Raw genomic sequence first — 25,165 nt, 5'->3', positions numbered from 1 at the left:
CAATTTAGCCATAAATTCACAGACTGACCACATACGGTCCAGACATCTACTCAGCTTGGACCGAGTCTTGTTTCCCTTGAGTGCCAGTAGGCCCCCATTGTGTGAGACAGAGGCTAATACCAAGCCCCCAGGAAGAGCGCCGGTCGTTGATCCCAACTTTCGTAGTGGCCAAACGGCGGTACTGCAACTTCTGTGTCCGTCATGTGATGCCATTGGGCCCAAAAATACTTTTTCCCATAGACTTGCATTGGGAAAGCGACGTCTGTTACTCAGCGGATATTTTTTTTTTAGGTAAATCAACTCCCCAGTAAGAACACTCTAATAGCCCTTATTTAAATAATTAGGTTTTAAAAGTTGTAAAACGCACTAATAGCCAAATCCAGAGTAATTTCTCCTCCCTCCGTTCATGTGAGTGAGACCCAGACCGAGGCCGGAGCGTAAGCCGTGGCGACGGCGTGACGTTGGGACCTCGTGACCGAGACATGTGACTGAGTGGACACTACTGTGCATGTTCCATGTGCCCAAGATCCGGGTACTTTTCCAGGCGGAAGTCGAGCCATTTTATCTTCTTGCGCCACTGAGCAACTTTCATAGGAATGAACGGAGCCCCGCCTCCAACGCTGTATCCAGTTCTCTTAATACATCCATGGCTAATACCAGTGTCCATGTCATGCACCGTGTGACCTAACCAATGCCTTAGTGATCAGCCATGATCTGTTTAATATGTACACACAGATGAAGGGACACGACATGAAAGACCAATGAAGGGAGTCGAGTTTTGTGTCACCGTGTTTGATGAGCTGTGAGTGATTCCTCACCGTTACCTGTAAGACTGACGGTGTCAAAAAGAAGGCTTTTTAATTCATTACCATATAGCATTGTCTTTGTGTGTGTGTGTGTGTGTGTGTGTGTGTGTGTGAATCTCTTCTGACAGATGCTATTTGTCTTTGTCTCTTCTCTCCCGTCTCTTTTATTTTGGTGAATTGATCTCCTGAAAGGGGCCAGACCCGTCACAGCTAAACGGCAACAATCACGGCGACACACACCGTGACATCAATTGATTATTGTGGTGTCTGATCATACGGATGAAACGTTCATCCTCTAAATGAATCTTTGGACATAGATTCTCGTGAATACACACACACACACACACACACACACACACACACACAATTGTGCAGATTGATACGGAGTGATGTGCTTTTGTTGGTGGAGATTAGGCCTAATATATACTCCAGCTAAAGCATTTGATGTGTTTCAGGCTACAAGCAATGCAATTTGACAAGTCGGTGACGCATTTTGAGCGAAGATGCGTCACTGACCAGCCTATCAAAATGATTACAGACATCTGGAGGGTGAATGTATTCCTGTGTCGTAATCTGACTAGTCCTTGTTCTATATTTCATTAAGAATCTGTTAAACATGAAATCTCACCATGTTCCTAAATACTCAATATTTCATGTGTTGCTGTTTCTCTCTCTCTCTCTCAAAAACAAATCAGTTTGTCTTGGGTTTTGGTTTCTATAGTAACAAAAACACTGTGGTTAAACGACAGACAAGACTTCCAGTGCTTTCACATGCACTTACCCCTGTGGAGTTTTCTTGTAAACAAACAGTTTTGTTTCCATTTAGTGTTTCTCACCAAAAACGAAATGTCTATATTCTTGAGATCTAACAAACAAACACATGAGATGCATTTCTTTCCTCATCAAACATTTATAGATTTTTTTGATTACCATGAAACCTGCATTGTTTATGTACATCCATGTTTGCTGCCCAAGGCTCAGGTAGTACTGGAGAAATGATTTATTGTTCCATCTACGGGAATGAATTAACATAAGGCTCGAGGCTCTACCAGGTACACTCGCTGACTCCTAAGAAAGGATGTGATTCCTCCCTGAACCCTGTTGAGTTGTCTCCCACAGTGTCTGCTGAGTGGAGGGAGCCGGTTTCAGTTCATTAGGTTCACATATAAATGCACTCCATACTTCAGGGATGAGGGTCATCATTCTAACATTCATTGTCTAACAAGGTCTCAACTCTCGCTGATCTGCAGAACACCAACTTTCTTGTGTTGGCGTTTCCTTCCTCCTCCCTTGGCGTCTGCATTCTGAGTGACATTCATCATCCAATCAATAGGACAATGAAAGACATTTCCATTGGCACTTTTGGCCGCGCCGAGTCAAACCATGCCGTGCTGATTTGCATTTTCGTTACCAGTTTTAGCGTGCCGTGTTGTGCCGAGCCACACCTGAGATGGACCATCTCCGCAGTCGGGCCAAAGTCCGCCCAAACCCGCCTCAAAGCGGTTTGCAGTGACGTCTCAAACAAGCGTGTGTTGCGAGTCAGACTCAACTCTATGCATGTTTTTAAAAGTCTCTGTGTTCAGCTCTCAGTACTTTTGTAGCTCCTAACTGAATCTCTGTGGTTTTGAGGTTTAGTTTCTCTCCTGCATCCCTGTTTGCACTTTCACATATCTGCTTTATTTTACCGTTTCGCTTTCAGCTGTACAGGAGTGTTACGCTATACTGCTGATGAAAACTCAACATTTCCTGATTTTGCTGCTTCACAATAAAAGCTTTTAAATTAAATTCATTTAAAATTTTGTGAAGAATTTACAGGAGCACAAATGATTATCTATGAATAAGAGATGCTTTGTAAGCAGCTATTCTTAATAAAAACAAGTCAAGTCAGTCACTTTTATTGTGAAGAATATAGGAAGTGAAATGTGTTTATCCACCGTTTTACAGCCACTCATTTGACCACTACACACACACACACCCTCAAGCGGGTAGTCCTGTTGTAATGGAGATGCAAATCCCTGCCGTGCTGCGCTGACCTGCCGAGTCAAACTGAATCGAGCCAAGCCTGCACATGTGTATGAAAAACCCTACGTGTGACAACAGGGTACTTGGATGGAAACCAAGATACTGTCTGTATGAAAAGTATTACTATGAGTAATTGTATCCAAAATGCTTAAATTGACATTCAGATTGAAACAAAAACTTGGATTTCCTCAACTGAACAGAATAAGAAGTACAAACTCTCCAAGCAGCAGTGTTGGAAATCACCAATATATCGAAAATATGTCAGCCTTGGTTGTGTTAGATGGAAGTGTGTAGATAAGTAAGTAATTTCGTGCTTTAACCTGGTTTCTTGTGTGCATCTAAATATGGTCGATGTGTGTCAAAGATACTTTGCAGTTCTGTGTGTGTGTGTGTGTGTGTGTGATTGTGATTGTGTGTGTGTGTACTGTAGCTCAGGGCTGTTGAAACTCAGGAAAAACGATTTATCAGGTCTGAAATGAGCGTCTAATAGCAATCTCTCCCGTTCTGAATGGCACCGACACACACGCGTTATCCACCGGTTCTATTTATAAGTCTGTCCGTCCACTTTCCTCTCTCTGCCTTTATGAGCAGTCCTAAAGTCCCGTCTGCCTCTCTGTCTGTCCATCTGTTTATCCATTCATCTGCCCGTCCGTCCGTCCAAACCGTCGCTCTGTTTATCCACCTGTCTTTCCATCTGTCTGTCTCTGTCCAATTATTATATCTGGCTGTCAGTCGTACAGTTCGTATTGCTTTGATCGCACGGCGGTAATCATCGCTGTGGCTGCACTGTGTCAATCAGTAAAGCACCTCTTGTATCCATATGGCTTATTAACATCTTTAAGATGTACCTACTTTCTATTTAGTGTGCGTTACATTTCTCATGAATCTAGGGAGGCAATAATCTAAAAAAGTGCAGTATTTTCATCCAATTTATTAAAAAGATAACCCCAAAGTTATGTTACATTTCAGCTAATATTATGTTATCTGTTGCACCCCAAGCAGTTTATTATCACGTTAGGGAGAATATTAGTATCTATTAATCCATTTCCTCGCCCTTTTCTGCCGTGCTGCTCAACTCCTGACGTGTTTTTGTTGTTTTTCCTCCAAACTAACAGAAAAAAGTCATCAGATGCAACACTTCCAACTCTTTTTAAAAGTGCTTAAATCTGTCCAGGTCAAATCACACCTCATTAACTGCGCAGAAAAAAAATTAAAATCTAGGTTCATTAAAAAAGCGTCAAAGGCAAATGCTGTGTTCGTGAAAGTTTCAGGTCTTCAAGAGTTTGTCTGAAACAGACAAAAGAGTGTGAAATTATTTTCCCTAATGGTGGCTTGAAGTTAAAGACGGAGCTTTGTGGAAGCAGCAATTAAATCTAATCAACTTGACCTAAAGTAGTGTTAAATTATCCAGAAGACTCCCTGTGTAAACACAACTTTAAAAACCTCAGAAATAATATGATGTAGTACTCTTTGACTAAAGCTTTCCAGCTGTTGCATTAGAAATGATTTGTACTTTTTGCTAAACACACACTTTTTATACCACTAAAACTATTTCTTGTCCACACCATGTTGTATATAAAGTTTAAAAAATATGCACTAATATGCACTTATTTTGGCATTGTATAGTGTTGTTTTGGTAAGTTGATTACTTAAAAACGTATTATTATATTTGTAAATCCTTTCTCAGCTGAACTTGTCCAAGTTGTGAGTAAAATGATTTATATCTGAGTGAGGTTTCTGAGAAACAAGAACAAAAAGTGAAAAGAGAAATAACTGACATTAACTTGCATTTGGCCATATGAGCTGTTTTGAAATGATGGTTTGCTCCTCCTCTGTCTTGATTCAGAACAACAACAACACAACAGCTTGCTCCATCAGTGTTACCAGTTTTTTTTTCTGTTTTGTTCATGTTTCTCAACCTGTTCTCTCCAAATGTCCTCAGTAGCCTCAGCACTACCCTTTAACTTCTCTCTGTTAACTTCTCCTCTGGCTGCCCCTCAGCTGCATCTATTATCACCTCCATGTTGCCTTAAGAGCAATCCAATATTCATGAGCATTACTGGAGCATTTAAGATGTCTGTCACCGGCAGTGGGACACTCAGAGGTCTGAGAGGTGAAGCCAATGATGAAGTACCTTAAACTTGCATACTTTCTAACAGCCAGCAGGGGGCGACTCCTCTGGTTGCAAAAAGAAGTCTGATTGTATAGAAGTCTATGAGAAAATGAGCCTACTCCTCACTTGATTTATTACCTCAGTAAACATTGTAAATATGAGTTTATGGTCTCAATCTCTAGTTTCAAGTCTTCTTCAATACAGCATGATGTTCATTTAGTAAATTATGGTCCCATTTAGTGTCAAATAGACCATAAAGCAGGGTATTTTTCGGCACCCTCTGCAGCCCAAACGCAGTACCCCAATTCAAAATGAACGGGAGGACCGCTGGATCTGGTGTGAATTCAGCCTAACAATATATGTGTGTGTGTGTGTGTTTTTGTGCGTACACCTGACTCAAAGAATAAAAGGACAACTAGCGAACACGGTGCAGCCTCCTGATGATGTTAAAGTGTGTTTTCTACACATACAGGAGCCGGGGAGCAGCAGCACGATGCAATCACATTTCTAAACGACAGATAATGTGTTGGCCGTGAGACACATGCACTCTTGACCCTACAATTACACTGCGCCCCTCTTCAGTAAGCAAGCAATTCAACCATAACCCAGCAGCCATAAACACACACTCAGATACACACACACAAGCACACACAGCTTCATGAATTAGTTAAGCCAGTAACGGAGTGCTATTTAAGCTGTTGCCCGCCTGCCCACCTTCTCCCTCTCAGTGTTGGAAACAGTAGTTGGATATAGGAATTTTCTAGATCAATGGTCAGAGTAATGAACAAGGCTTGCCGACATCTACAGGGTCAATACACATCTAGGGTCGATGTGGCAACATTACAAAACCATGAACACACACACAGAAAAAGAGAGACACACCTTTTTGCCTCCTAGAGAGTGTACCAACAGTCTTCCCGACCTGTGAAACATGTGAACAAAAGGACACTAAGATTTAGATGTGCCCTCTAGAAGCTAAAAACATCACACCACCTTGGTGCCTTCAAATTGTCATAAAACACACTGGTGGAGAATGACCAGGCGGCAACCTCCGGGTCTGAAAAGTGAAGCCAATGCTGAAGTGCCTTACACTTGCATTCTTTCTAACAGCCAGCAGGGGGCGACACCTCTGGTATCAAAAAGAAGTCTGATTGTATAGAAGTCTATGAGAAAATGAGCCTACTTCTCACTTGATTTATTACCTCAGTAAACATTGTAAATATGAGTTTATGGTCTCAATCGCTAGTTTCAAGTCTTCTTCAATACAGCATGATGTTCATTTAGTAAATTATGGTCCCATTTAGAGTCAAATAGACCATAAAGCAGGGGATGTGTTAGGGCGTGGCTACGTTGTGATTGACAGGTTGTGTTGTCCGGTCTGGGAGTTGTCCGTGTTTTCGTCTTACAACTTGAAAATGAAAGTTAATGTAACATTTTGGTCGCCAAAAAAAACGTCTTATTCAGCTTTCGGTTGTACTCAGCCCCACCCTGTCGTGTCACTTCTGGTTGCAAAAAAACAAGATGGCGACTGCCAGAATGCCGAACTCGAGGCTTCAAAACGGCAGTCCACCAACCAATGGGTGTCACGGTGATGTCCACTTCTTTTATACAGTCTATTAGTATGACACACATTAAAACACCTGCACCCAATTGTTTCCTATAAGCCTGCTTACAAATAACGTGCGTCAACTCGCAATGACGCGTCACCTCTCAAGAAAAGCAGCAAATTTATCGCATTTGCTCCCCAGAGACGGTCGCTGCTATGCAGCTGATGTGTGAGTCACTTAAGAGTGACGCTTTGACACAGGGTTAACACAGATCTCACCAATGGTGTCAAACTCACCCATGAGAAGGACAAGAAGCCCCCTGTTTCTTCTGCCGCTCCCCTCAGTCAGAGAGGGGAAGACATACGGTCTTCATCTCGTTGTTAAGACACAATATGGATCTCAGCAAAAGCTCTGAGGCCATGAAAGGAAAAAAAACCCTGAAAACCGGTCTTCCAAATCAGCTTTTTGCTATAAGCAATGTGCTTAGTTGAGGAGGGGGTTGTCTGATCAAACTAAGGATGTCATTGGTTGCTGTTTTTCTTTAGTCAAGAGTCTAATGTTATTGAGAAGTACTTAGTATTTAATACCATGTTTTCAAATGTGTTAACTAATATTAAGTGTCACACAATGATGCAGTGATGTGAAATGAACAGGGCAGGCAGGCCTTTCTCCTCCCTCCTCTGAAAGAAACCAGTTATTACCTGGTGAGGCAGTGTGAGAATTGGTGATATTGACTATTTGGAAAATGGCTCAAATTAGGGGCTCGTATCTATTATCAGAACCAATAGGTGCACAAATGACACCTCGGGGCTCCGCGTATGAGAAGGAACAAAAACAAACTCAGGTATAAAGAGAGCAAATGGAGCAGACATTGTAAGTTAAAGAATAGAGGATAATAGCAGGAGAAAATGAAATGAAGGCTCAGGCTGCGGAAGTGAAATGTGTTTTCTGTTACACACAGTCTTTGCTCCGTAATGGAGGGAAAACCTTGGGTTTAACATTTTCACCTTGTGGCCCACTGGATGGAGGCCGTGGACCGGCGATGGCAGGGAGATTAATTTAGATGAGACAGATTGGAATTTTGATTGACTTGATTGTCTTCCCCAGAGTGGCTGTATCGTGTCAAAGCAGATGCGATGACAGAGACAAAGTGGGGGCAGAGAGGGTTATTAAAATGCTTCAGACAGCTGCCAGGAATCATCTGCTAATGACTGCAGATGTTCCACATCATGTACAGGTTCCTCCAGAAACACTCCCTGCTCCCAACTGTGTGATTATGTGGCGATTTAAATAACTGTGACACTTTCTGGAAGAGACATGGACCCCCTTGAGATGTTGAAGAGCTTGCCAAGTATGTTAACAAGTGGAGTTTTACATCAGTGTCGTTACACTGCAAGCATTAAGCTACAAGTTTTAATATGATGATGATTCATTAAGTCAAACTGTACCTTTTTAAAGGGAGATTTGTCAAGTATTTAATACTCAGATATCATCCAGAAACCCTCACAGGTACTGCATTTAGCATCAAAAATATGCTCAAATCATAACATGGCAAACTGCAGCCCAACAGGCAACAACAGCTGTCAGTGTGTCAGTGTGCTGACTTGACTATGACTTGCCCCCAAACTGAATGTGATTATCATAAAGTGGGCATGTCTGCAAAGGGGAGACTCGTGGGTACCCAGAGAACCCATTTACATTCACATATCTTGAGGTCAGAAGTCAAGGGACTACAGGCGTTTGTGTTGGTTCAGGGGGCTCAATGAACCTCCTAGAAATGCATCTATATATTTTTTTTATAATAACGTAGAACTAATAATTTATTGTAATGATGAATAATATCGACTTTGTTGTGTCTTCATATAGACAGAATAAGAAACCAACGAGATAAGAAGATAGATTTGTGGTATTTTTATTTACTTGTAGCCTAATAACATCGGACACTCTCTGTCCACACACCATTAAATATTCTGTTACACCATGTAAACAAACCACGTACCTATCAGCTGTGCGGTCAAGATCAGACTTGAGACGTAACCACTTAAAAGATGGGTGAGTAGTAGGCTACTTGCTCTCGTCCGACGTGTTTTTGAACAGAAAACACAGGTTTTATACTGCGATATTTACTGAAAATGACATACAATAACAGCCAACAGCAGTAAACATTCAGATGATCTCCTGGTGATCTATACCTCCAGCCAGCTGCCTCCCTATTTAAGTGTTTGTAGTGAAATGAGGAGGTTTTATTGCATTAAATTTGACAGCCCTACTGAAAACCCATTCAAAAAACCCATCAAGTGCTAAAACACTAACTCATTTCTGGGTTTTAGGACGCATTCCTGCAGCACTTTATTGACAACTGTTCACAGTGTATACTCAGATGTGTGTTGACACGCTCACATGATTCTTGGTGAAGGATCAACATCTTATCAGTCCATTTTAATCCATTCACTCAGGAGTTTTGTGTCTTGTTTAAGATTAATGATAGAGACTGTGGCTCGTAGAGGATATCCTCATCTGAAATACCTCCACTACCCTTATAAGACATTTTTATTGATTAATATTTGACTTATACAGCCTACAGAATAAGAGCAGCGGTGCTACGTCACACAGCAAAGACCATGTATGTAATGAGTGAGGTGTTTATCTGGTAACTACATCGATAATGAGACGTGATGCATCAGGAGAACCACTAAACACCACCTGTTGTAACAACACTGGCTGGAGTAGCTGTTGTGGGATGAGTTGTTTATCCAGCCATTAAACCCAATGTTCTTTGTAGCCTAAAGAACAAATGTGAAGTTAATTCCTTCAGGAGAGGCTGGGCCAGGCTAATTAAAGACCCTGTGCCAATAGTCACTGTGATATTAATGAGGCTGGAAGCTTCCCGGCTACTAGTGCCAAGAGAGATGGAGGAAGAGGAGGGGGGAGCAGGGGTTAACGGAGGAGAAGCCTGGGAGGACCTTTTAGGGACCAGGAGGAGAGAGGAGGTTTATAGATGCTGATGTTCAGCTGTCAAGGTGCAACATAAAAGATAATTCAAGAGGCTTTTAGAGGCAGCCTCTACTTTATTCGCTCATTTTCTGTGTTTTTCTTTCTCAAACACAACACCGTTTTATTTATATTGTACAAAAAAAATCTGAAAAACCAATATCTGTATTTATAAATCCCATCTGAGTTTTGTTGTGGTTATTGCAGCTAAATATTTGCAGCGGCTTTTGTGACTTTCTGCAGAAAATAAACAGAATTCTTTAAAGCTGCACTAATCAATATCTTTCTCCAGTCATATCAGGCAACTGTTTTCAGTAAAAAAAAGCTCTAATAAACTCCAGTGTATGCTACCAACCCAGCACCGAACAGCAGACACACACCGTTAGTCACCCCTAGCATCTAAAGAGCTAAATATTTCCCTCCTCAAAACTTACGTGCTGACTTGACTATGACTTGCCCCAAACTGCATGTGATTATCATAAAGTGGGCATGTCTGTAAAGGGGAGACTCGTGGGTACCCATAGAACCCATTTACATTCACATATCTTGAAGTCAGAGGTCAAGGGACCCCTTTGAAAATGGCCATGCCAGTTTTTCCTCGCCAAAGTTTAGTGCAAGTTTGCAGCATTATTTAGCCTCCTTCCCGACAAGCTAGTATGACATGATTGGTACCAATGGATTTGTGAGGTTTTCTAGTTTCATATAATATCAGTATCTTCACTTTTAACTTTTAAACTGAGCCCGCTACAACCTAAAAATCAGAAGTTGCGTTAATGCGTTAGAGAAATTACTGGTGTTAAAATGAATTTGCGTTAACGGGCTTTTAACGACAGCCCTACTTTATACAGGTATAACAGGCCTATTATGTTGTCCCAAAGTGGCAGCTGTTTAAATGTTTTTGAGAGGCTTTCTGCCCTGAATCCAGTAAGGTGATGCTTACTTCCCAGCCATGTACAGCACTCCCACCAATCTCCATAAATAAAATGTTAGTTTTAGGTATTAGGTTAGACTAAGTATCAGTTTAGATGTATGGTTTGATTAGATTTGAATTCTTGTAGCGTTTGTTCTGTATTGCAGTGTGTCAGAGCTGACTTTAAGGGAGGGAAAGCTCCATACGTTTTTACATATTTGCAAAAAAGTGTCTCAGGTTTACCTCCTTTACTTCGGCTCAGCAGGGGTTCGTTTAATTTGTGTAAATTCTTGCAGAGGCAACATCAAAATTCCTGGAGAGTTTTATTTTCAGCAGAATGTTAGGACATGCATGACTCAACCGAAACTCATTTCATACGAAATCAAATTATAGTTATCATTACATTATGCAAATCATCTTATGTAGTATATCTCTTATTGCTTTTCTAATAGATGAAGATGAAGATAATGCCTGTGAAATGAAGGCTCACATTGCAGCAAAACAACGTGAGACAACTACAAGACAAAAGCATCTAATCAGGACATTTTGTACTGATTAACTCTTCCAGAAACACAAGCACTCTTGGAATTAATCACAAAAATCCCCAGTGCACATGTGCGCATGCCACGGGGTGATGGAAACAGTCAACTGATGCCTTATTGTTAGTTATTCATTTTTTTTTTGGACAGATTTTAATGAAATTGTGGAGAGGCTTTGGACAGATGAACAAGTGATTGTGTTGCTCACATCTTTGGTTTGTTTTTATCAGGGCTGCCCGCTCATAGTCGACTAATCAATCGTTTCGGTCTCGATACCAGAAATTTAGTAGTCGATACCAATACCAGTGAAATTCATAATTCTCGATACCCAACTCGATAGTCGATACTACGGTAAAAAACAAAAACAAAACAGTAAATCTCATGTACTTCAACATACACTCCTTTATTACTGTTTACATACTGCGGGTTTATTATTAATCTTTGATGATCTGCCTCAAGTTTCTTGCCAAAAACTAAATTTTACAAGATTACATTTAAACACATCATGATAACGTTAGAATTTACCTTTGCCCAGTGCTCATTTTTACTGTATAGAGCTTGAATGCATCATAATGTAACCACCGTGAGTTCGCTGTTAGCTCCGTTCTTTAGCCCAAGCAGGACTGTGCTGCTTACCGGCTGCTAACAGCTAACGTTACTACTAGCTCTCTTCCTGCCGATTTCAAAACTGATTTGTTGTTCACAGAGTAGCATTATAAGGAACATGTTCTATCATCCCTGGGACAGCGGCTGGCGGTACAACGGTTTTACACTCTGCAGTTCACATAACCGCAGTTTCACAGGCACGTCGGAGAACTACGGTGGCCTTCAGGTAACATAAAAACGTGAAAAGCTCTCTCTAGAGCCAGTGTTTGGTTTGTCCGTTCTGGGCTACTAACAATGCGGAGCAACGAGACGGACTCCAACTTCGCTCCCTATGTAGACATAAAGGGCTCATTCTAAGCAAACAAAATCACGATTCATAGTTTCACATGATTATACGCTAATAAAGACAGTTATGAATATTATATTCCATTTCTGCTAATAGATGCCCCTAAATGTTACACACAAAAGTGTGAAAAAGCATAATGGATGCATCATTCCCCCAAGTTTTGTAGAAATCCAATCCGCGGTGTTGCAGATGATTTTGGTTAGTTTGATGTAGCACCGCTGCTCTTAGTGCCTGGAGTGTTAGAACAGCAGGTAGAGCTTTAATTTTAATCCCAATCGACAAAGGGGGACATGCAGAGATAAATGCATGTCACTGTAAATTGGATAATTCTCCAAGAGAAGAGGGGATGATGTAAGGATGAGAGGGAACGACATAAATGTTAAATACGACGCGTATACCTTGGAGCAACAGGAGGGCTGCGCACATGTGCCTCATGCACTGTGTGTGTACAAGCCAGGATAGTTGGGGGTGGAAGAGCTTTGAAGCTGATCCAAAGTGAAGAGGGGAAGGAGGATTGTGTGTGCTGGTGTGTTGTAGAACAGAGATGACATCCCCGCCACCACCCGGCAACCGAGAGGCTTGTACTGCTGTGCTGCGTGTCGCCCACACATAATGAGAATGTAACAGTTAGGGCTCAACGTTCCTTCTGTCCCTCTCTTTTCCCACTATTGTGCTCCCGCATTTCCTTTTCTCCTTGCCTTCTCCTTTCCATTATTAGCACTCCTTCTGCTCCTCGTCCTGTCCTCTTCCCCTCCCCTCTGTTCCTTTTGTTGGGAGGTCGTGATGTAACAGCAGTGGTGTTTTCTCTGAGCTCTCAAGGGACAAACACAGCAGGAACACCCATGAATCATGCTGTGTGTTTGTGTGTCCTAAGCTTCCACCTGTTTTAATATGTAGTTAAAATGGAGAAAAGTTGATATCAGATAGTTGATGCGATAAAGGCTAATGGCCAATAGTGTTTTGGACCTGCTTCTTTGTGTTCACTTCCAGCAGCATTACTTTCCTCTGCTTTACTATAAAGACCAATATTGTTACATAATGTAAGTTGCCTCCTAATAACTTCATTTTACTAGCCCTTGAGTATATTTCCCCGGCAGTAGTTGATATTGTACTGGAATCTGTATCGGGACAAAAAAAAAGTCGGAGTGGTGCCACTTATCTGTTAGGCCTCTTGACGGGATGTACAGGCTGATGGGAAACGGTGGATGGAAATGGATCAAATAGGCCACTCCAGAAATACTAATTGGTTAATTGGTTTAATAAAAAATAAATATTAATTTACCGATTTAGGAGATGATGGAGACGGATAGGGCTGCCCCCTCTTAGTTGATTAGTCAACTAATCGATCATTTTGGTCTTAGTCGACCAAGATTACTTTAGTCAATTAGTCATTTTTTTTATGCTTTTTTCATGCTGAATAACTTATTTACAAGAAACTTGGACACATCTCTGGTAAACACAAGATTTAAAGTGATGCTTTTGTGTGATTCTTTATGGAGAAACTCAGTTTCACAGATCTGTCGATTAAATCAACAAATCATTAGTCGCCAAAATCGTACGAGTGTTAGCCGACGAAGAATTTCTTTGGTCGCCCCGGGGACAGACGAAGTGAGTTGATGGTTGTGTTTCCCGTCATAATTTTATGCTCAGGTTTATTTTTCTGGAGCCTGATGATGTATTTACAGATCTCAAATTAACTTCTGATAAACTGTGATTAGGATCTCGTTACTCATACAAGTCTAAACATTGAAATTAGCTTCAGTCTCTTACAACCGGCTCTGTCCTCACTGGTGCAGCTCTCTCTACCAGCACATACCACTGTACCACAGACCAGAGACCAGTGTGTGACAGTCTGCACAGGAGGAGGGGCAGAGCAACAATAGTGTCTCCATGGGAACAAACCACCAAAGGGATGAGCACACTGTGATATGTGTGTGTGTGTGTGTGTGTGTGTGTGTGTGTGTGTGTAACCACAGATCAGCAGGTAGTAATGATAGTAATTGGCCCTATTTGTTCTTCATGTGATGAAACAACGAAATAAGAAGTCCTACAATAGTCCCAGATCCTGAGTGACACGGAGGAACTAACATGGGGGGGAGACAAAAAGTGTTTGACACTCGGGGGTCTTTGTACATGAGGACAGCCGGGAGTCATGACTCGAGGCCTCAAAATAGAACAGAGACCAGCTTCTGGAGGTTATCTGGAGGTCGGGGTGGAAGGGTGGGTCAAAAACCACCAGACTTTCACTCAGGAGAGTTCTGTTCGCACTCCGTGTGAAACCAGAGGTCAACATTGATTTATTTGTCACGTAACGTCCGTACTTAAGTTACGCCACTTCCATAGTTATTTAAACTTAAACCATGATCTTTTCCTAAACCTAACCAAGTAGTTTTGTTGCCCTAAATCAAACCAAGTTGCTTCCTGTGAAGACGGAAGTTTATTTTGAAAAGACTATGCATGTTACGAGCAGAGATTGACATGTGCTGCTGGACATTCGTAAATGCACGGAAAATGAGGAATAACTTTTCATAAGATATACAAACTGTAACATGAAGAACACAAAAGTACATAGCAGAAGGAAGTAGTCTCACATAGGTTAACTCTAATTGGAGTGAATGAAATGGGGTAAACGCATTCTGAATTTCAACTAATTTGTGATTATGTTTGTGTAACAGCTTCTACTTTCAAATTCTAATTATAAAAACCTCCAACACTAGAAACAAACACATTTTGCCCCAGGCAGGCACAATGGAAAGAAATATTAATTGTGGTGATGCAGTCTGGAAGAATCTGTGAATTGTACACCAGTAGCCTATAATACAATACTTGTTGGCTTTCAGCCTATACGCCGTGTTTATATTTATTACATTTGTGCCGGTGTTTTGCAGCACTAGCAAGTATCATTTGAGAAATTACAATACCTCTCTGAATGCCATTACCTCTGAGTGATCAGGACACTAAGCAAGTGTCGTCGCGTATGAATATTAATCCTGTAACTGGAGGTACTTGACTTTAACACACTCATCATACAAACCATTTATTGCACTTGCATTTATATGCTAAAAATTTAAAAACCCATTTAATTCTCACAGTCCTGGTAAATATGCCAGTTAAATACACTCAATTTGAATTTACATGACCTCACAATGGCATAATGTTAAGCTTCAGTAAGTCTGTAATAAGGGTGTGAGTGGGGTCGAGCCAGTAAGCAGATGTTGGGAGTACTGGTTATTTTATGTGCTGGCTTGCACACACACACACACACACACACAAAAATGCTCACTGATTGTTAATCACTGATGATGATTTAGTTGACACATTTATTTAACAATATCATAGGTTCATGTTTTCATATATATTTTGGTTATACATATTTAAACTTTGTCTATCAGAAATCTCTCAGTAGCACCATTCAACGCCCCGTTGCTATGGAGAAGACACCAGCCAGAGGCCTTAAATTAGTCACAGTTGCTGATTTGATCTAAAATTGATGCAAAATCCAAAAGTAAATTGATTTAAGCTGCTGGGTGAACTTAAATAAACAAAAAGTGATTTTTTTTTTATCAGAATCTTTTAATAGAACAATGACATATCACCTTTTTAAAGCTGGAGTGCGTAACTTTTGTCTCCCCCGTCTGGCAGTGAGAGTAATTACCATATAGGAGGAACCATAGCAACAGAGCAGCAGCTATAGGAGTATGGCGGAAGCTGTGGCGGAAAATCCTAAGAAGCTTCCAAGAAAAGTTCCTGGAAAACATAGAGAGCTTTCCTTGGCAGCGATAGGCTTAATCAGCATTGTGTGAACTTGTTTGGCAAGGGCTTGAATGTAAAAGACGTTAATATAATACTATTTAAAAGTCTGTTAGCAAACAGTTAGTTATTTACACATCCAGCAGTTGCAGAGCAACATAATCACTCTACTATGTTCACCAGCTAGTCTCTAACTGTGTCTATCTGCTGTTTGGGTAGTGTGCAGTGGCTTTTTTATAACTTTTTCCCTGAAAATGACGCTATGAGAGCTGTGAGAGTGAACCAGAACAGTAAAGTTGTGGGCCGGACAGATAAACAACGAGCTGCAACTCTCTATAAAGCTCCGTAAAGCCGAGCAGAGCTGCAGATTCAGCTGATCATTCTCATGGGATGGTCCACTCAAGTTGTTGCCGTGCCACCTCAAACAACCAATACTGAGCATTTAATCTACTCTGATAGTATGTAAAGAGATTTTCGCTCTCTAAAGATGCAAACTTTTCCCTCCTCAGTATCTTATCGTCTCTCTCGGTGTCGGTGTACACAGCTTCATCTCAGCCAGAGATAAAGATGTCCTGCTGAGCAGCAGCAGATTTCCAACGTGATGCTTGTTGTTTGTGGCAGCTGGGAGAGTCACACCAAGTCACCCCTTCATTTGGCACACAAACAATGACACGGGTCTCATAACACGGAGACATCACAAGGTTTAGAAGTTGTCTCACATACTTGTGTAACCTCTAGTTTTCCATATTTAGCTACTTTTGTGTAGTACATCCTACGGCTACACCCTTTAAAAAACCTAAATTGCCCTCCTTTTCCAAGTGCAGTATTGTTGTTCCTGTGGTGTTCCCTCGTCATCGTTCTGCAAGTTTGGCCAAAAGCTATTCTTTTTACATCTATGCACTAGAACAGACTGTGATGCATACAACTAATGCAGCAGGCGGCAGAGCTGACAGTCAACAGGCAAGAATTTTCATGTGCATACATCCACTAATACTCCCGTTTACATGCAGCCGTGCATACTCCGATTAATGTAACCGGTGGCGAACACAGCCTCCCTCTTTCATTCCTTCAACCACCAGCTTGCAATATTTGCAAATATCCCAAAACCTGTTGATATCCAAGTCTTTCATAATGTTTAAAGTGTGTTTCTCCTTCCGACCAGAAATGTGGGCTTTTCTTTTGGGCATGCATCTCTGCAAACTGTCGGCTAGTTGGTTTGTTTGTTGCAGCCTGAACAATATCAGCGTATCCCACATGTCTCAATTGGAAAATGCTCCATTCAGAATAAGGCCCAATTCAGAATATCCAAACACAATATGTTGTTTACATGATCCGTATCAAATTAGGAACAGTTTAATATTAGTGTGTATGTAAACATAGTCAGTGTCTGTGCGCCCCATGAGAGATGATCTGTATGATAGGTTGTGTTTATGGGTCGTAATAACATCTGAATGTAATGAGACATATGCAGCGCGTTGGCCTGATTCTACCTTATTCCTCTCTGTTCTGTTATAATGTGTTGCAGATTGCTGTGGGTGGATGGTGTTGCATGGTGTGAGAGCAAAGCATGATCAAACAGGCATACATTTGTCTCTGTGTTTGTGTGTGTCTGTGTGTGTGTGTGTGTGTGTGTGTGTGCTTCTGGAGGGTTAGTATGGATCGGTATGGCGACCGTCTCCACTGGGAGATGAATCATGACGTGAGCTGGTCGATAATGGACACATCCCACTGGTGGGAACTTTGCATTGGATTGGTTGAGAACAGTAGGCAAGAACCTGTTGATTTTTTTTTATCAAACAAATTAAATAATGCTAATCTGTTTTTTATTGTTTGGAAAACTTGATCAGTTGAATATATACACACATTTATCAGGTTGAAAGTAGCTATATTTTTATTTAAAAGCATGCTTATGGGCTATGGTGTGTGTCATGTGTAATAATTATGGATTATTTCAACGTTAAATCATAATAAAATTAAGAAACTGATGAATTTAAAAAGCTATTATAAACTAATTAATTTGGATGTGTGAATAATTTAATCATAATTTCATTAACTAATATGTCTGCCTATCCTATTCCATTTTACAATTAATAATTGATCTACCGCTTTAACGTGCAGTTTTCATTTCATATGACTCTGATTTAAAGAGCCGTCTTTAATGAATTGGCCGTTGATTATGAAGTGTATCTTTAAAGCCTTTTAAGATTAATTTTGTGACTCAAATAAGGAAAATAGAATCATTAATATTGTCAAATGTAATGATTTAATGCTTTAACTTTGAAAAATAACTCAGTATTATTTAGTGCATAACTTCTATAAATCTATACATTTATTAACTGATTGTGATTTAGCCCACTTCAGACTCCACAGTGGACTCTTCTAAATTCAAAATAGCTACTGTCGTCTGAATATTGCCAAAGCACTTTCATTTGCTTCACTTCTTTAGGGATTGAGATTTGACAGAGAGGGACGGGGAAGAGAGGGAAATTGCTTTGAAGCATTTCGACTGATGTCTTGGCTGAAATAGAGCCTGTTTCACAGCTGGACCTTTGAGAGTCTTATGAAAGACGGGAACATAGACTGTATGTACAGATGGACGACGTGACAGCTCCCCCAACAGTGAAGCCGAAACATCTGGATCGCCCCCCTGGTGGCTGGCTGCAGTATAGGTCACAAATCCCGCCCCTTCCATGTTAGCAGATGGGACATGAGCCAAACTGAAAAGTCAAAGTAAACGGCAAATACATTTTTTTCCCAAAGATGGTATTTGTCATTTTAGGTGGTTCTTATCACGCTGATGTGTGTAAGTTTGGTTTTGAATTAGTTATTTGAGACTATAAAAAGGGGGTGTGACATAATGATTGACACGTGACACAGTCGTCACTCTGTTTTTCTGTTAGTAGAGAATCCAGTCTGCAGTGTAGTTCATACACTTAACTGATAAACCAGAGAATTGTGCAATTAGTTCTCTAATCAAAGAAAGTTTTTGTATCACATTTTAGGGCTGAAACTAACAATTATTTTCATTAGCGATTAATCTGTTGAATATTTTCTTGATTAATCGATTAGTTTGGTCTATAAAATATTGAAAAACGTCGATCAGTGTTTCCCAAAGCCCAAACTGACATCCTAAAATGTCTTGTTTTTGTTCACAACTCAAAAATATTCAGTTTACTGTCATAAAGGAGTAAAGAAACCAGAAAATATTCACAGCTAAGAAGCTGGAATCAGAGAATTTAGACTTCTTTTATTCTTAAAAAATTACTCAAACCGATTAAATTGATTATCAAAATAGTTGGCGACTAATTTAACTAATCGATAATCATTAAATCGTTGCAGCTCCATCACGTTTACACTTCTAACTAAGTTTTGTGAGTTTGTGGTGTTCTAAATTTTAGCACTAAGTTTTTAATTTTTACTGCAAATGCATATCAGTCATTGGCCTCCTTGAATACTAATTATCGGCCCTGAAAAAAAAACATAATCGGCCCTGGATGAGTTTTTCTGTTCTTACCAGGTCGTACCTGTAGCTGCAGGCATCGCTCAGAAGTCAGCCACAGTGAATCACTTTCATCGTTTTGGATCTTTCCTCTTTTATTCTCATCACCTCCTGCCTTGTTCCGCCCCGTAACCTCCAGAATTATTTGGTTTTCCCTTTGGCACATCATCTGTGTGTTTGTGTGTGAGACAGAGAGAGAGTGCGTATCCCCGCCTGTGGCTTTTTCTCTGTCTTTCCATGACAGCTGAATTGGTGGATGAGTGGTTTGACACCTTTTAAACGTGAGGATCTTAACCCAAAAAATGTTTCCACGGCAACAGAAGTAAGCAGAGCGGAAATAAGACACAGTGAGGAGAGGAGAGGATTTTAGGGTGTATTATAAGATTTGAAAGTATTCAAGGATACAATTGTGAATGTAATCGATTTTAAGCCCGCGGTGAGACTTGTGTGGCTGGTTTTGAGCAAACAGCGGGGCTCCTATTGTTGCTTTCTAGTTTGGCGGTCGGCATCTCCGGCATGCAGACAGAAACTGCGAGCCCTGAAGCCCGTCCATGCCTATGAAGAAACATATGGATATCCAGTGTGGTCCACTGGCTCTCTCAAAAGTCCACAGCCATTACTGTAAGATGGATATACTGTAAACCTAACACCGCCACTCTACCCTCTGGATTTACTGTCTTATGTATTGACTATATATTTGTTTCAAGTCTTCTGGGACTCAAATCATGGCATCATAAAGATGATTAAAGTGCAGAGATGTGACACCGCCTGCAGCTCAATGAGCCCCAGAGCAGTTACTATAATTCAATCTGTCAATGTTTTCGATTCACGGTCTAATTTTAGGAGCTGTCTGTTTTGTAAATGCTGGTCAATATACTGACACTCACAGAGATCTACTTCAGTTCTGTTCACATTTTATTGTCCTGCATAAGAAGTTTATCTTAACAGACGCCTTTAAACAGACTCCAATAGTAAAAACATAATAAAACTAGAGAGGTGGCTGCAGATCTCCACCAGGTGTGTCTTCAATGACCACTACTGTAATGTTTGATTGAATGAACACAACCCACAATTGGCAACCCCCCCCCATCTAGACTGCAAGTGTATCAGACTTGTTTTCCACTCGAATGTCTCACACAACAGATACACTCTCATTTTAATCTATGCAGATGTCAACACCGGCTCTCTGCGGGCGTCTCATCTCCATCTCACGGGCTTAACTGCGACTAGAAGCGTTTATTTAGGCTTCAAGTCTGCTGAGCAAACTGTCGTCCCCCGCTGTGTCTCTGGCCTCTGGGCAGCGGCTGAGAGGTACTCAGCAGTGTGTGTGTGTGTACCGGTGTAGTTCGGTTTGCTGGTATAGCTGATAGCCAAACATACCGTTCCAAAACAATACAAGTGAGCCAACTGTGTTTCTGGGCTCAGAGTAGCAGCTGAGAGGCGGCGATGCACTCAGCTGTGTGATCACTTGCGGCCCCTAAAGGTAGTCAGTGAGGAGTCAGCAGTCGATCAATGTCAGAATCAAACAGGCAATAAAAGGTGTTTGGAGAAAGTGTGAGTCACTGCAACCATGAGAGGTCCTTCAGCATACTTTGCTTCCCAAAATGTCAAACTATTCCCTCAACCAGTTAATTTGGTTCAGGTGATACACAACTTGGTTCAGCAGCATTAGAGCTTGTGATGTATAGTTTCCAGCTTATACACTCCACATTATTACACGGCTGTGTTGAATACTCGATTCTGATTGGTCAATCACAGCGTTCTACGGTTTGTTATTTCTTTATAACAGACCGTTGCTAAGGATGCAGTTCTGATGTCGGACTCTGGAGGGCCATTTTTGTGTAAAATTATTGATTTCTTAAGTAAGCATCCGTGTAATAAGCGGGATAATGTGCAGCTAGCGGGTCATTGTTGGGAAATAAACCCCTTAAGGGCGATGCAAGACCGTTCCGCGTCGGGGTGCCGCATCGCCCTGTCGGGGTTTATATCACAACAATGACCGGCTGGCTGTACATTATCCCTTACTTATTGTACAGTACAGTTACATACATTTCTTCTATGAGCTATATTTGCACACCATAAAGCACCTGAAACCAAGAACTGTCCACAAAGCGGTGTAGACACCCCAGGCAAAAACATGTTTTTTCTAGTGGAAAAGTAAACATCCAAAATACACATTTAGGTGTTTATTTTGCTATTTTGTCTTTTTGCGAAATTCACCAAAAGTTAGCATTACATAATGCCTCATTTGCATTTTTAAACATACATTTCCAGAAAACTTGTAATACAAAAGAATAATTGTCTCAATGTTAGTAATCAACTGGAGAAGTTTCATAGTGATATCTATTAGTTAAAATGTTATACTCTATTCACCTGTAGTGTGTTCAAAATGTATGACATTTTACAATCCATATCTTTGAGCCAGACTTTGAGCCAGAAATCTCCACTTCAGTAACTCTTACATCCACCAAACTTTCCAGTTTCATTCCTCTCTATATTTTGAAGGTTTTCACAGAGGGGTTTGTTCATATATCATTCATAGCCTCATCTATATAACATTTTGATACAAAAAACATGGCAAAAATTTATTTTTTTTCATGGCTGTTGACAGTATTTTCTGATTTATGGAGTGATACTAAGAGATATCCAAAATCCCCCTCTGTAAAAACCTTTGACTTTAATATGTCAACAAAATAAAACAGGAATTTTATCCAATGTTCTGGAAATGTATGCAAACTAGCACAAATTTGATAAGATAATGCATCATTTGCATATTTAAACATATGTTTTCAGAAAACTTGTAATACAAAACATAATTGTCTTATTGTAAGTAACCAACTGGGGAAGTTTCATGGTGATATCTGTTAGTTAATGTTTTTACCCTGTTCACCTGTAGTGTCTCCCTTTAACACAGAATGGTGTTTCTTCCCCTCAGCCTCCCTGTGAAGAAGCTAGTAATCGTTATTCTGTGTGTGAATCTGTGCGGTTGATGGTGCTTGTGCATCATGTGGCACATATGTGTATGTGTGTGTGTGTGTGTGTGTGTGTGTTTGTCAGGGCATGTTACAAGGGTAATGGCTTCTTACATAATTTCCATCTTAGCCCTCTTCTTTCACCGCCCCCTGTAGCGTAAACCAAGAGGGATCAGAGCTCCTCTCTGAACTCCTGTCAGGAGTATAAAAGGGAGCCTGTCCATGCAACAATGTGCTTAATTTCCTCAAGGGCATTGTGGGAGCTGTGGGTCATACTGGGAAAGGTTGGGGGGTAAAAGAAATGACTATTGATCTACTACTTCTTTCTGGAGGCGTTAAAGCAAGCCGGGAGTACAGGCCACAACAAATGGCACGCTCACTCTTACGTAGTCACAAATGCATAACTGCACACACGCAGCATTTGTATTCATTGTGTTTGCCGTGTGCGTCCGGCAAAGCCAGCAGGTTTTCTCATCGATTCGTATAAGCCTCTGTGGATGCTGACATAACCAGGAGGTGATAAAAGGGCAAGAAAATGCACTGTTGCAGTTATGAAACAACCGTGTGCTCTCCTTCATCCTCTGTTTAACCTGCTACTCTCCATCTCCTCGTCCATCCATCCATCCACGACTAACGCATGATTTCACCGCTTAACCGTGCAGATAACGTCATATAAAATAACACATTTACACATTTTTTGGTATTCGAAGCTTCTACACACAACAAACAGCAATTTTTGTTTGAGAATAACTGAAAATAATTCATGGTGAATATGAATAATTAATAATTTTGTGGGATTATTCCTTATTTCATGGACAATTTGGGGATTTATACTGTTATTATTACACATATGAAAAGAACACCAACAACAACAAAAAACCGGAAGCAGTCGAATAGTGCTTGAGGTCAGTTGCTCTGGCAGTGGTCAAAGCGTCAACGCATTCAGGTCAGCCCCAGTTAATAGTGTGTTTTACATCCTCCGATCAGCGATTTCAAATTGCAAATATTAAACATGTTTCTGATATCCTGTTGTGTGTGAGGAGCCCCGAGGACAGCCGATGACGCAGACACGTGGGAAAGAATGATAGCCAATCGGGAACTGACTGAAGAAGGATGACAACAGCACTCATGGTGGCCGAGGCTATTGCACAAGCTAAAGCAAAACACGAAGCATTAGGTAGTGCAAAAACTAACATCGCTAAGTCTTCTTGCCTTCGTCTGCCATGTTCGTTTGCACTAAAAATTGCATCAAAATGATGTAAAAGCCAAGTATCGCCCTATAATTTCTGGTGAATTTTTCCTGTTTTTCTCTGGCTTCTATTAAAGGCAGGCATTCACAGTGTTTCCACACAGTGCTTTTAACTGCTGCAATCTTTGCTATCAACCCCTTATGGATTTCAACTTTATCTGAAGTAATCAAGTGCAGCGAAAAAGATCTGTAGCAGCGTTGAAAAGGTTTAGTCCACATTATCTGACACAGAACCGACCCAGAATTTAAGAGATTAACCTGCTTCTCAGCAGACACTAAATGCATGCACACGTCCCTAGAAGATGCCAACACATAAAGAAGTGGGTTCTTTCATTCAGCTTGATGAAGCAATTACGGCTCGTACTTATCTCTGGTGTTTAATTTCTCCAGCTAAATGAAGACGACACGGTCTCATTTGGTCTTATTTGGTTGGAAATGTCCACTGCAGACTGCTATATGTGTAGAACGGAGAGATGGTGTGCTGTGCCAGCTGATTAGACTGTTGTCAGGCTATTAAATAGGCTTTATCATTCACTTTAAGCACCATAGATGTGGGTCAATAGGGGCCAGTTACATCCCACTAGTAGGTTTAATCATCTATTCACACGGTCGATCACCAAAAGAAGATATAAAAGAACTCTATAGCGACATCTAGCGACCGTAGTAATTACAAAACACAGGGTTTTCACCCAGGAGTCCAGAGTTCGCATCACGTGTGAAACCAACAACGTATAGTTGTAGTTGTGTTCACGTTGTTGTTGTTCAAGCGTTAAGTTTCACTTTCACTTTTGAACACGTAGTTATTTTAAGCCAGAACACAATGTTTTTCTCTAAACTTAACTGCCTAAACCTAAAAAGAGTTGTAGTTTTTTTGCCTAAACCTAAAGAGGCCTTTTTGTTTGTGCTAAAAACGCAACGTTTCATTCTTTTTTACGTGTTAGAACGTGTTGTTTTTAAGTTTCACCATCACTTTTACAACGTAGTAGGTGTAGTAGGCCACTACTGACCCACATCGTTGTTGCTTATAGCGCCCGACAACGCCTATTTAATGGCCTATAACAGTTGAATCGGGTGCAAAATCTCACTTGCAAGAGTGGATAACTTGCAGCATTTTGTTTATCTTAGCATCTTTATAGTTTCAAAGGATCATTTCTATGTTTGTTTTGGCTCTCCAGCAAGCAGATTGACTAATAGAGTTTGTGAAACTTGGCTGAGCTGCTCTCTGAGCCACAGTCACCAATGAGTAATCACTGATGTAAATTGTCTGCTACTTACTTTTTCAGTATTATACACAGAACCATGGTGGAACCCAAACAAAGACTTTGTCCACTACAGCTGCTAAACAAATCCCGTCCTCTCGTCCAGCCAACATCCACAGTGCAACAAGGAACTCTCTCAAGGCCTCTCTGGAGAAATAGTGTTGAGCCTCGACACAGAACAAACCGGCTGACTCCGGTGCAGACTAACAGAGAATTATTTATGAGGCAACTACTACCAGCTACACACAGACTAGAGCCAAAAACTACCAAGGGAAGACTCAGTTTTTAAGGAATTGAGAAGCAAGATGGTAAAAATGCTCTTTTATCCAGTTGGTGATATAACCACACAAATTCCATAGATCCTAATAACTCTACCATAATCAATAATCCTGTTCACGATAGGGTTGTCTAACCCACTCCCCTGAAAGAAACTGAACATTTTATTTACCTCATTTATGTGCACTTTCATTTCAGCTCAGTTTGAGAGTCTCTTGAATTCTTTAATTGAGAGAGAGAGAGAGAGAGAGAGAGAGAGAGAGAACGGGTGTGATGCACC

General features: G+C 40.8%; 1 protein-coding gene across 2 annotated transcripts in view; it reads left to right on the top strand.

Moving 5' to 3' along the window:
• Positions 1 to 25,165, top strand: part of kcnh3 (potassium voltage-gated channel, subfamily H (eag-related), member 3) — a 159,499-nt gene that overhangs the window by 27,838 nt on the left and 106,496 nt on the right. The window lies entirely within an intron of this gene.

This window comes from Sebastes fasciatus, chromosome 14, assembly GCF_043250625.1.
Source record: "Sebastes fasciatus isolate fSebFas1 chromosome 14, fSebFas1.pri, whole genome shotgun sequence".
NCBI lineage: Eukaryota > Metazoa > Chordata > Actinopteri > Perciformes > Sebastidae > Sebastes > Sebastes fasciatus.
Note: the sequence above shows the minus strand (reverse complement) of the source record. Positions and strands in the feature narration are given on the sequence as shown.